This window comes from Crocodylus siamensis, chromosome 2 (genome assembly GCF_052110815.1).
Source record: "Crocodylus siamensis isolate JL-2025a chromosome 2, ASM5211081v1, whole genome shotgun sequence".
In the NCBI taxonomy this organism is placed as follows: domain Eukaryota; kingdom Metazoa; phylum Chordata; order Crocodylia; family Crocodylidae; genus Crocodylus; species Crocodylus siamensis.
The window spans coordinates 206,823,077-206,835,148 of record NC_143396.1 but is presented as its reverse complement, the minus strand read 5'-3'; the positions used below and the strand labels follow the sequence as shown (position 1 = coordinate 206,835,148).

At 41.4% G+C, this 12,072-nt stretch overlaps 1 long non-coding RNA gene across 1 annotated transcript; it reads left to right on the top strand.

The window, feature by feature from the left end:
- Positions 1-558: 558 nt before the first annotated feature.
- Positions 559-11,493, top strand: LOC149871624 (uncharacterized). Its single transcript, XR_016440545.1, has 3 exons — positions 559-693; positions 5,757-6,376; positions 10,971-11,493. It is a non-coding gene; the product is annotated as an uncharacterized LOC149871624 (long non-coding RNA).
- Positions 11,494-12,072: the final 579 nt, after the last annotated feature.

Here is a 12,072-nt window from a genome sequence, read left to right as displayed (position 1 = left end):
CACAGTACATCACTGCAAGATGCTTAAAATAGTGAATGCCTGAGCTAATGCACCCACACCTCTCCTCACAGAACCCACTAACCTGGTCCAAGGCCTTTACGATTTGGGGCAGAAGTTCAATGACTCGATTCACTCAAATCAGCGAAGTCTGGTCCAACACCATCCGGGTTAATCTTAAGCCACTTTCTGCCACCTTGAAAATAGCTTATGTGCGCCCTGCACATCTGTCACCTTACAGATTTGAGTTAGTTTCCCATCCTATCAACCGGGCCATGTGTAATTTCTATCCTGACTTCAGTGCCACCAGCTCCAGCCTAAATTTAGGGAAGAGGCTTGAGGTGATGGTCCCAGCCCGAGCCCGAGCCTCTAACCTGCCCTGCCACTTCCCCAGCCCCGACTGCCAAGTGTCTCCCGCCTCCCCTGGGTGCACCCCCCCCGCGCTTCTCTCCCATTGGCCGCGGCGCCGCACGTGAACGCCGCGGGCCGGGCCGGGTTGGTTGGGCGGGGAGGGAGGCGGTTGCTGCGGTAACGCGGCAGCGAGTAGCGGCGGCGGCGGCGGCAGGAGCCGCGAGTGGCGCGAGCCCAGAGTCGGGCTGCAGCAGCGGCAGCGGCAGCGGCGCCCCCTACCCCTGCCCCGCACCGCCCTGCCCCGCGCCCGCCATGGCCCCCTGCCCGCGCCGCCCGCGGCTCCAGGTAGGCGGCGCGGCGGCCGCGCCTGAAGTTTGCTGCCCGCCAAGCGAGGGCAGGTGGGGACGGGGGGGGTCCCGCCCCGCATGGCCGGGGGGTCCCGCATGGGGCTGGGCGGCAGGGGCTGCCCGGCGACAAAGGCTGCACGGGCGGGAGCCGGCGCGCTCCAGCTTGGGCGGGCGAGCGGGACCCGCGCTCTCCCGTGCGCCGCGCGGGGAGCCGGCACCTGCGGGACAGCCGGCAGGTGCGGCGGGGCGGGCTCCGGGGCTGCCGCAGCCACCGCGCTCCTGAGCGGGTGCTCGGCTGGGCTCAGCCTCTGCCAAGGCGGCTGCGGCACCTGCACCACCAGCAGCCGCCCCTTGACAGAGGGAGGGAGGCTCCTTGTATTCCTGTTTTGGGAGCGTCTCCTCGTCGAGGGGGTGATGATGAGGATGACCCGGTGTTCTTGGCGCTGTTATCAGTGCGGCTGTCATTAAAGCTGTGATTATGTTATTTTGATTATTATCCATGTGAGTGTTACTGTTGTTGGGTGTTAGTGTTGTTCATGCTATGAGTATTGCTCTGCTTATTATCAGTGTTGCCGTTTGTGTTGCTACTGTTGTGAGTATTGCTATTTTACCTTTATTGTTATGTCTTCTGGTAGTGTTGATGCTACTGTTGTTAATGCTATGATTATTACCTTTATTGTTATCAATGTTGTAGGTAGTGTTGCTAATGCTATGATTATTGTTATTATCTTTTATTGTCATCAGTGTTGTAGTTCATGTTGCTAATGCTATGATTATTGTTACTCTATTTATTAGCAGTGTTGCAGCTAGTGTTGTAGTTGCTAATGCTTTGATTATTGTTATTATCTTTATTATCATGGTGTAGTTTGTGGTGTTAATGCTATGATTATTGTTATTCTGTTTATTAGCAATGTTGCAGCTAATGTTATGGTTGCTAATGCTATGATTATCTTTATTGTCATTGGTGTTGTAGTTCATGTTGCTAATGCTATGATTATTGTTATTCTATTTATTAGCAATGTTGCAGCTAATGTTATAGTTGCTGATGCTATGATTATTGTTATTATCTTTATTGTTATCAGTGTTGTAGTGCGTGCTGGTGTTACGGTTGTTACCACTATGATTTTTATTCGCTTTATTGTCATCAGTGCTATTAGTGTTAGTGTTAATGCTGTAATTGTTCTTCTATTTCTTGTTAATGCTGTGATGATTGTTATTCTATTTGTTATCAGTGCTGTAGTCAGTGGGCATATCTACATGTTCATTAATGCACCCGAGTTACTGCGCATTAAGTTTGGTACAAATTCAATGCGCAATAACTTGCACTACTGCACAGTAGCACTGATGCATGGCTTTTTTTATGGTTACGGTGCAGTAGCCTAATAACACTGCGCAGTAGCATATTAGCATGGTTTTTGACCTGCACACTACTGCCCAATGTTATTAGGCTACTGCACTGTGTCTCGTATAGACATTCCCAGGGTTACTGGGCTATGATTATTATTATCTTTATCGTTATCAATTGTGGTGTTCCTGTGAATGCTATGATTACTGGTTTTCTATTTATTGTGAAAGTTGTTAATGTTACTGTTATTAATGCTATGGTTATTGTTATTATTTGTATTGTTATCATTATTGTTGTTAGTATTACTGTTATTAACGTGAGTGGGTATTGGAAGATGCAACTTGACCATGAAATCATGGGACTGCTATGGAACCAACCAGTGTGTTAGTCAGTAGAAGCAAACCATGGATCATCTCCTGAGATGCTCTGTAGCACCATACTGCATCCCACAAGATCTGTCAACACCAACACCCGAAGCAGTGGGCCTGTGCAGAATATTAGGAACAGACCATAGAGAAAGGTTGGATTGGAGACACGGTGACGAAGAAGATTCGTACTTCAATTATTAATGTTGTTATATTGATTCTTATCAGTGTTGTTATTAGTGTTATATTTATTATCAGTGCTGCTATTAGTGTTGCTGTTGTTGGTATATTTAATAATAGCTTTTGTTAGTATGGTGCAGTGCCTGTTCCCCATCGAGGGAGCAGTCCTTGCTGGAACAGAGAAGAATTGCTCTTCTATGCTGTACTGGCTATGAGCAACTTCGTACAATCCCCTCCTCCCCTCACCCCAAGTTTAGGAGATGAGTGGACCACTGTGTATATCTTTTTGCATATCATGCATCTCTTCTAGCAAACTCCGCTTGTTGGGAAGTGGTAGGCAACTGTAACTAGCTGGTTATGTTTGTATTTGGTTTTCTGTGAAACAGGTATTTATTGTTTTGTCTTGTGATCATTTTGAAGTCCTAGTTCCATAGCTCAGCTCAGTCATCTAAGATCACCTCCTGTATATGCCATGAAGTCCCTAGGAGTGGAGCTCTTTATGAGAGGCCCAGCTACAGGATTGGGCCATGGTTTTATTGAGGATTATTGAGTGCTTGCATGCCCAAAGTTAAGCAAGTATGTCGATTTTGCCTGTAAGCCTTTGATAGCAATGACCATCTTTTTGTAGATGTTTTTGGAGCACAGTGGGGCTTCAATCCTGACTCGGGCTTCTGGATGTTATTTGAGTAAAAGGACTGAATAATAGCAGTATTCAGTGGCACTGCATTAGCTTTAAGATTGTTGACTGCTTTGTGATACAAGTCAAAATTAATGATTTTCCAGCAACCAAAAATGAATTCCCTTCCCCCCCACGCATGTTGTAATTGAGTTTGTAATTGTAACTGTTTAAAAGATGCTAGTTATTTGTTTTTATTTTTTATGCCAGGCTGCTGCCAGCTCAAGTGACATCTTACATCTTTGCAATTAGACTTAAAGAATAAGAAAGTGAAAGTGTGAGGGGGAGATAAAATCAAGCCATCAATGACTTGAAATATTTGGCTAGTAAATACTTCTTAAAATTACTTTGTTCTTCAAGTAGCATGGCTTTTATTTTGTTATATTACATTGATTTTTCTTTTAAAAATGACCTTAATGAGGCTAGCTATGCAGTAATTTTCAGTCAAAGGGTTGCAGGCATGCCTTTAAGGGGGTTGTGCCCAAGGGCAGCATGAACAGAAATAAAAATTTCACAGGGCCTTGGGGATTCCATCTGAGCTGGTGTCGAGATGGTTAAAACCTGAAAATTAGAATGGAACTGGATTTTGAAAGGGGCTGCAAATGTTTATGGTTCAGAGGACCTTTCATTCAGGGAGACGTCCTTACTTGCACTGGTTATGTCATGCTATCACAGCAAGACATTACACAATGTGACTGATGCACTTTCATGTGCCACATCATGGCGAAATCACTTGGGAAGAAAAGTTTTCAGTACTGTGACTTAGGGATATTTACAGAAGTATTCCTTGCCTCTGTTGTAGTTGAGATTAAAGGCTGTAATGCTGCCCTCAAGCTACCTGCATGACTCCCATTGATATCAATAGGAATGTTGTCATTGATTAGCCAGGCTGTGCAGCTCAGTGCAAAAGTTGGAAGCCTCTTGTTTGTATGAGAAATGAGTTTGGTGTTCTCAGATTATGCACGAGTGGTTAAGCATGAAAACAATACTACAGCTGCACTAACATGGACTTCTATGTGCAGTCTCATCAGACAGGCCCAGGCTGAATTAGTGCTCCAAAGTCTCATAACTAGAAGTGGAATCTTAGTGAAGAGAAACTTTGTGGTGGGTTAGAGGTGGCCCTTCCACTTTGTTCTCTGTCTTTGTTCTCTGGATCTTTTTCGCTGGGAAATATAAGTTTGCATGCTTAGTGAATAGTAAACCAGGTCAGAAAAGCCGACCAACTAAAAATACACCATTATCTAAGTACAGATGATCACAGCCCAGCTGTCGAATGTGTTTGGTGTGAAAACTTTGCAGTAGGCTGGAATTTCTGCACAAATGTCTAATGTTTGTGTATAAAAATAATTACTGGATTTGGGCTGGTTTTCTTGCCCTGAAGTAACACAGAGCTTTATATCATGTTTTGCATTTGTGACGTGGCCAGCACAGTGGGGTTCTGCCTATTTTGGGGCTTCCTAAACACTAGTATTTTACTAAGTGAAATAAGAAGCACAACTCCCATTGACTTTAGAGGGAACACGATTTACCCTAGTGGACCAACTGTAACATATGCACCATTTTTGGCTGCTACAGATGGAAGCCTCAGATCCTGCCCCTACTTAAAAATTTATCATGGGAAGTGATTTGGCTGTGTTGTTATCTACTAGATTTTTTCAGTACAAAGAAGTAATAATAAAATAGCTGAGTTGCTAAACTATGAGACAGGACTCAGGCTGCAAGTAATTTCTTTCTGAAATAATTTTATAGTCTGTTCATTCATGTATTCATGTGCCTGCAGTTTCTGTGGGAATGGCACAAAGTTACCTTAGAAACTGTTGGAGAGGATTCCTGAGCAAGGGATGGCAGGCCAATGAAGGCCAGTGCTGATAGACTGCAGGATTGGCCTTTGAGGTAACTTTTCCAGTTATCAGTTGATCTGCACTTAGGTACTGTTATTATAGATATCTTAGAATCATTTTTCTCTATGGCAGTGATTCTCAGTCAGGGTGCTGTGGGACCCTGGGGTGCCATGAGATCCTTTTATGGGTGCTGCACAATAGTAGCACTGTTAGATGCATAAAGACTACATACACATGATTCACAAGATGAATCCAGAGACTTCCAGTGGAAATCCAGCATGTGATAAACATTTCTGACCCGTTGTAGTCTTTCTGAGTTCAGGAGAATTGCTCTTTTTCATAGTTAAAAAACAAGTGAAAGCCAAAAGCTGACATTTTCTATGGGGTGCCTTGAGTCTAATGAGGGGTGTTTTGAGTTGAATAGGTTTGGGAACCACTGGCCTATGTTATTCCTTAATACGGCCAATGCCAAAGGCCAGGTGAGGTCTTAAATAGACATAAATATTTGTGAAGTACCTTGAGATGCTCAGATGAAGTGTTATACGTATAAAGTGCTATGATTACACATCAGTTGGGACTTTGCAGCTCCTGGCATGAGTGAAAAATAGCAGCTATATATTTATCAGATGGATAAAATATCACTTCTTCTTTTAGGCATTTGTTTGACTATGTGGAAGAGGATGATGACAACTTTGCATGGATGATTTTACGTAATTAACACCTGCCAGATTTGCAAAAGGCAATTATCATTTTGAAGTGTTTACACTGATTTATGGAAAGAAGGTGGTCCAAGAGAGGGATGCTGATATTATCAACACGGTGGATTAAATGCACATTTACACCTTTATTGACATATGAATGACCCATGCCAAAAATACAGTGAAAGGAATGCGGATGGAGCAATAATGTGGCACAAACTATTGTATATGGATTCAGCTCTGCCGTCCTTCTGTAAGGCACAAAAATGGAATTCTACATCTGAGTTAAAATAGGATATAACTGTTCTCGGCATGCCTGCTTGTTAACATAATGAGCAGTGATGGTGAACATGATTTTTGAAAGCCTCATAAGAAACATGGGCGAGGTTTGAAGGAATTCCTTGTTTTTTATTTTTTATTTTTATTTATTTATTTTTTTGTTTGGATTGTGGATCCTGAGGGAAAGCCTAAGGAGACTCGAGGAATATTTGTAGCTGGGAAATGGAATCTGGATCTGAATCTAGCCAACATCAGAAAAGAAAGCCTGTGACACATGGACTGGAAGATCAAAAAAGGGTAAGTGACAAGATATCACCAGTGACATTTTGTGCTCAAATTGCTGAACATGATGGAAGGAGCAAAAGTGCCACTTATAATTTTTTATATTGACTGCAGTTGTTTTCCACTGTTTAGCCAAGGGAGTTAGCTTGCCTGGATGTAAAACAGTTCTGGCCTTTCTGTTTGGACTTGTTGCAGGTGACAGGAGCGAAGGGCTTATTCTTAGGGACTTTTTTGTGTAAAAATGGGACTGGTGGTATAAATGAGATATAGTGACTCCTGCCTTACAAAGTCAGACTGGATAATTATATTGGTATATGTTATTTTTACCTGCATGATTGTAGTTTTTCAGGCTTTCTTGTGATTTTGCCACAGGAGACACTGAAATGGTTTGTAGTGTTTGGTACTTTGTTTCTTGCCTGTATTTTGAGACCAGTCTGATTTTTATAATGTATTCCATATTTCAGTCAGCCAACAACATTTTGATGAAATATATCACAACAAGATGTAACTGATGTCACAGCAGTCCCCTAGCTCCCAGCCAGGAGTGTTTTGTAAAACCTGTATGTTAAGATAGCATTGCTTTATTTAATCATAATTGAATAGCTGTGGCATATTACATTCACCTAAATGAATCCACCATCTCTGGCAAACTGGTAACTATGGCCTAGGAACAACTGGAGGTTTAAAGCTGTTTTCTTGGCACCAGTCAAGCAAATTGTAAAACTTGACATTTCTCTGCTATATAAATCATTTTTATATTGTTTTCTATTAGGATTAATTGGAAAGAGAAGATATTACATAATTTTTTGGAGAGCTCTCTTTCAACATATGACTTAGACAGTTTTCATGCCCACTGTATTTCAGCTATCAGCTATAATACTATTTCACCAAGGCTACCTAACCAGAGGGAGGAAGAATTATGTGCATAATTTCACTGAGTCTATTAAAGAATAAAAATATTTATTTCTTTTTCATTAGAAATCAAAACATCTGGAAGGATTTTTGGAATTGAGATACAGTGCCAGAAATGACCATATTTAGAAATCCTAAATGGATTTTGGTGCATTAAGTTTGATCTATTAACTGTAAAGCTGACAAGATTCTCCCTCCTATTTTCAAAAAAGCATTCTAAGGTTGAAATAAATCAGTGAAAGAAAATCCCTCTTTTAACTTTGTTTGTAGGAGGGGCTGTTAATATATATAAACACACATAAGTGTACTGTATACAAATCCTAAAGGAGAAACCTTTTTGGGATCCATGACACCAAGGCATATTCTAATTATTCTAGAACACCAAAATTAATATGCAATTATGACTCTCTCTCTTTGCTGTTAGGTATGGAAGCCTACATCTCCCATCTGCTCTTGGTTCTTGGTGTTTGGTGCACATGTAATACAGGCCTCTGAAAGTATAATATAACCCCAAGTGAGGCTCAGTGGCAGCTGGGATAACATCAATTGGTCATGCTTAGCTGACATTCATTTTAACTTGAACTCTAGCCGTCATGGAGATTATTAAATTTATAATGATATATGTAAGATTCATTTTAATGACTCTTCATGCTTGGGTGATCTCTCTCACTTCTGTTTGCAAAACAAGTCTTAATAGAGTATTACATTTCATTTCCTATTGAATTTTCCAAGGATTGGTACCAACAAAACATTTCTTTGCTCAGATTTATATTTATGGAGAAAAATAGTTTGGGAGTATATGTGTGTGAGAGAGAATTTTTTCTGTTATTGTGGATGCAAATAAAAATAACTCCTATGTTATCTCTCAAATATAGTAAATACGGAATCCTTAGAAATGTGGCATAGAAAATTATTATAGATTTGATCAAGGAATGATAAAATGTAGTGATTGGTACAGATTTGAACATTTCAAATAAAAATTGGACAAGCAGAGGATCAGTGAGGCCAAACTCCATTTTAAATCAGGGAAATTACATATTTTGTTGGTTTCACAACCAAATGACATTCTTGTAGTGTGCTTCAGATGACAATGAGAAATGATTTTTTTAGCACATTGCTTTTCTTTTAGGTAAACTTCTCAAACTTCTCAGTGACTAATTTTATTATTCCTTAATTTGATTTCTTTTTTCAAAAACTTGGATTATTCTATTTTTTGTTTGTATTTTGGATTCATCTTCAGAAAGGAGTAGAAATTTGGGGGCTGCATTGACACCCTTCAGAAATTAATTGGAGCAGGTCCTTTTTAACTCAGCAATTTATTAGCTTCCCAGACAGAATTAAAATGGGATTGACACTAATAGTCTTCAGTGTTGCACTGGATTTAGCCAAACAACTTTCAATGGATTTAGTGAAAATTACATAGTTAAATCCCACACTGCTCTTAATTGAAGGGTAAAAATGAATCAGCATTAAGAGCCACGCTTAGTTCATGTAAAGAGTAACTGAATTCAAATGGATTCCTAATGTGAATTAAATGACCAGGATTTGATCCCATGCTTGATCCTAACAAATGTTTAAACACATGGAATAATAATAAGAGTGTTACAACCTTATATGAAGCTGTCATGTTTCCAGGCTATTATTTTGATACCAGTTACAGATGAATTCATTCATCTATCATTAGTAAATTCAGAGTTGATATTTTTTGAAGAAGGGCTTTGGAGAAATCACTGTAGTGCAAGTGAAAATTGCTGCTGGGATAATCTAGTTAAGTAAGTATTGTTTAGGTCAATAAGAATCCATTTAACCATCCAGATGGGAGAAGTACATTTTCTATCATACAAAATTGTTGATCAGCAAAAGGGAATATCTTTGGGATTAATTATTTTTTTTCCTTGCGCTCCCACCTCTGCTTCCCCGCTTTTTCTTACCTGCTGAGTTTCTCATTCAGATTTGTAGCTTTTTGTATTGAGGAATATGTAATATTATAAACGGATGTGGATTTTCTATACAGCTGGTGTCAGTTTTGGCAAAAGGGGTTTCTCTGAAATGTTACCTTTCTGTTGTCAATAGATGAACGGTCTTTGACTAGCTGTGGTTTTAAAAAAGTTGCATTTGATTATAAGCCATCAATTTCATTCACTTTTTAAATTAATTAAAAGATTTTTCTGTGCTTGTATATGTTCTCCATTTGACTGAGAAATTGATTGCTGACTTTATTAGATACTGCTTATTGTAGTGTCTAGTAAAAACCCAGAATAGGGATATGGTGTTGGGTTTTTTGTTTTGGTTTGCTGGAAGAATATTTTCTTTTTACTCCTGTGATTAAATAAATGGTTGTGACTGCAGCGATAAACAAACACACAATCAGTTTAAGTCTGCATTAAAGGAAGGCCTAAAATATTATTTTTATTATGGTGTGATACAGTTGATGCACAGCTTCCCTTGCAGTTTTCCTTATTAAACATTTTTCATCATATGCATGGCTAGCTTCATTTTCTGCAGTGTTTTTGGGTGTATTATTTTTCCCCCTGGTTTGTTACTTCTGTATCATCAAGCGCATCTGAGGTACATTACCACTACCATAGCATCAATCAAAGCCAGTTTCATGAGCATAAGTGGTCCCACAAGTATTAACTTTTACATGTTCAGAGCTTGTGTTTCTTAAGGTGTGGTAAATCGTTTGGTTGGATGACTCATATATTTATACAGTGATTTTCACGTTCAGATCTCAAAGCACTTTGCAAAACACTGCACATCTGAGCCAGTGTGCATGCACTGAACTGTGGTGACTTCTGGAAGCAACAAGAGCTGCTTTTATGAAATAGGAGCAAGCTGTCATGTAGTATGCTAGTGGAACCAGACTTTCTTATTGGTGTTTTACTGGAACGTAAGTGGGGTAGAAATCCATCTAGCAAGAGACTTCAAGAAGTGGCATAACTGGGATAAAAATTTGGGTGGCTCCCAGCGTGTGGTGGTTGGTTAGTGTTTGACGTTTTAACAAATCCTTTATATCGCAAATGGCATAAAACAAGTTAAATCCTGAACATACAAAATAGCCTGTTTGCCTGATACCTGAGCTCTTGCCTTCAGGTTGCATGGTTCGAAGAAAAAAAGGCATCTTAATAAGTTTGTTTAAACTTGGTATTCACACAGTGTCAGATTTGGGTGGGCTTGGATGCTAATTGGGTGGGCTATAGCCTACCCATGCCCTCCCATGGCTCTGTGGTGCTTACAAATGATATTCAAGAAGCCTCTCGGTTTTCCTTTGTGTATGTGTGCTAAGCAGGATCTGAATCTCTTTTGCTTCATCCATTATTTACCAGTTTAGGGTCAGATTGTTTTCCAATACAATCGGTAGCAACCCCCTCTCCCTCATTGACTTCTGGAGTAGAAGACTGGGCAGTTAAAAATCTATCATGACAATTGTATTATATTTAGTTGCAGTGGTCCTGCAACCCTTACTAATCTAAGCAACACTTGTTCTGAGCGGCAGTCTACATTCATTATCTTTTAATGGGAATAATTTTGTAAGATTTTACTCAAATAGTAGTTAAAATCAAGGTGTTTTCCTGTTTATCACATGAAATGTGGGGTTTTTTTGTGCGTGTGAAACTAGTCTTGGGTTATGACTGTTAAGCTCACATGAGTCCATTCGGCAGTTGATTGATCTGAATGTTTTATTTTGTTTTTGCAGATTTCTAAAATAATGGGCCAGACACTTGGCTGCTGTACATTTACAACAGAATGGAATACAGTGGATCTGTACTACTTGAGGATCTGGCCTTATACCAGACGTTAAAAATGTTGCAGTTGAAAAAAGTACCATGCTTCAGTTTTTGTCTATGCTGAAGTCAGGATGGAATTACGTTAGTTCTCTGCCCGCCCCAGCCTGGGTCCCTCTGCTTCTCAGGGCTCGCATCCAGGATGGAGCCACCACTGCAGCAGTCCCTCCGTTCTCTGCTCTGTGTATGTCCCCACATGGTCTTGGGGCCAGTTTTGCTCCCCTCCCTTTCCCCCGACCTGGCCTTTGTTCCTGGGCTGCCCCAAGCAAAATCCCTGTCCTAGCGACTGCGATTGCTCCCTGGCTGTGGGGGGAAGCTCTGGGGATCCTAGGCTGTGTTGAGCCTTGAGCAGAGGAGAAGAGCTGGGCAGACCCTCGCTGGGGTCCTGTGCTGGTGGGAGAGGGGAAGCAGAGGGGTGTAATTTCCCTTCTTCCCCCTTACCTTCTTGAGGAGCTGCCTGGGCCTCAGGCTGGCCACTTGCCCTGCTGCTTGGGGAGAAGCCTGGCAAGGGCTGCTTCCCCCTTCCCCGCCCCCTCCAGGCACACCCGGGCTGGGGTCCTTGCAGGCCAGGGTGGGGGTTTAAACCGCTCCTGAAGCATACTCAGCCTGCCAGGGCCTGCCACCCACCCAGCTTCGCTTCCCTTCAGCCTTCTGGCCACTGTGGAAGTGAAAAGAAAGCTTGCTGTAACAGCCACCGGCTTCTAGCCTGAGCCACTGTAGACATGTAGCTGCATTTCCAGAATGAAAAGTGAATGTCTATTCACTTGCTTGCTGGTTCAATCTATGCAGGTTACACTAACCTGCAAAGATTGAATCAATTTCGGTTCAGGCTTTTTTGAATGTCTGTATTTAGCCCTGTAGCACGCCACTGATCCCTCACAGCTATTGGGAGAAGTGATACTCTTTGAAATAAAAGCTGGAGCAAACAGCACCTCAGTGGCCCCTACAGCCCCACTGCTAGCTTGCAAACCCTCATCTTAGGGTTCGACCAAAGACCATGCAGTAGAATCTGGG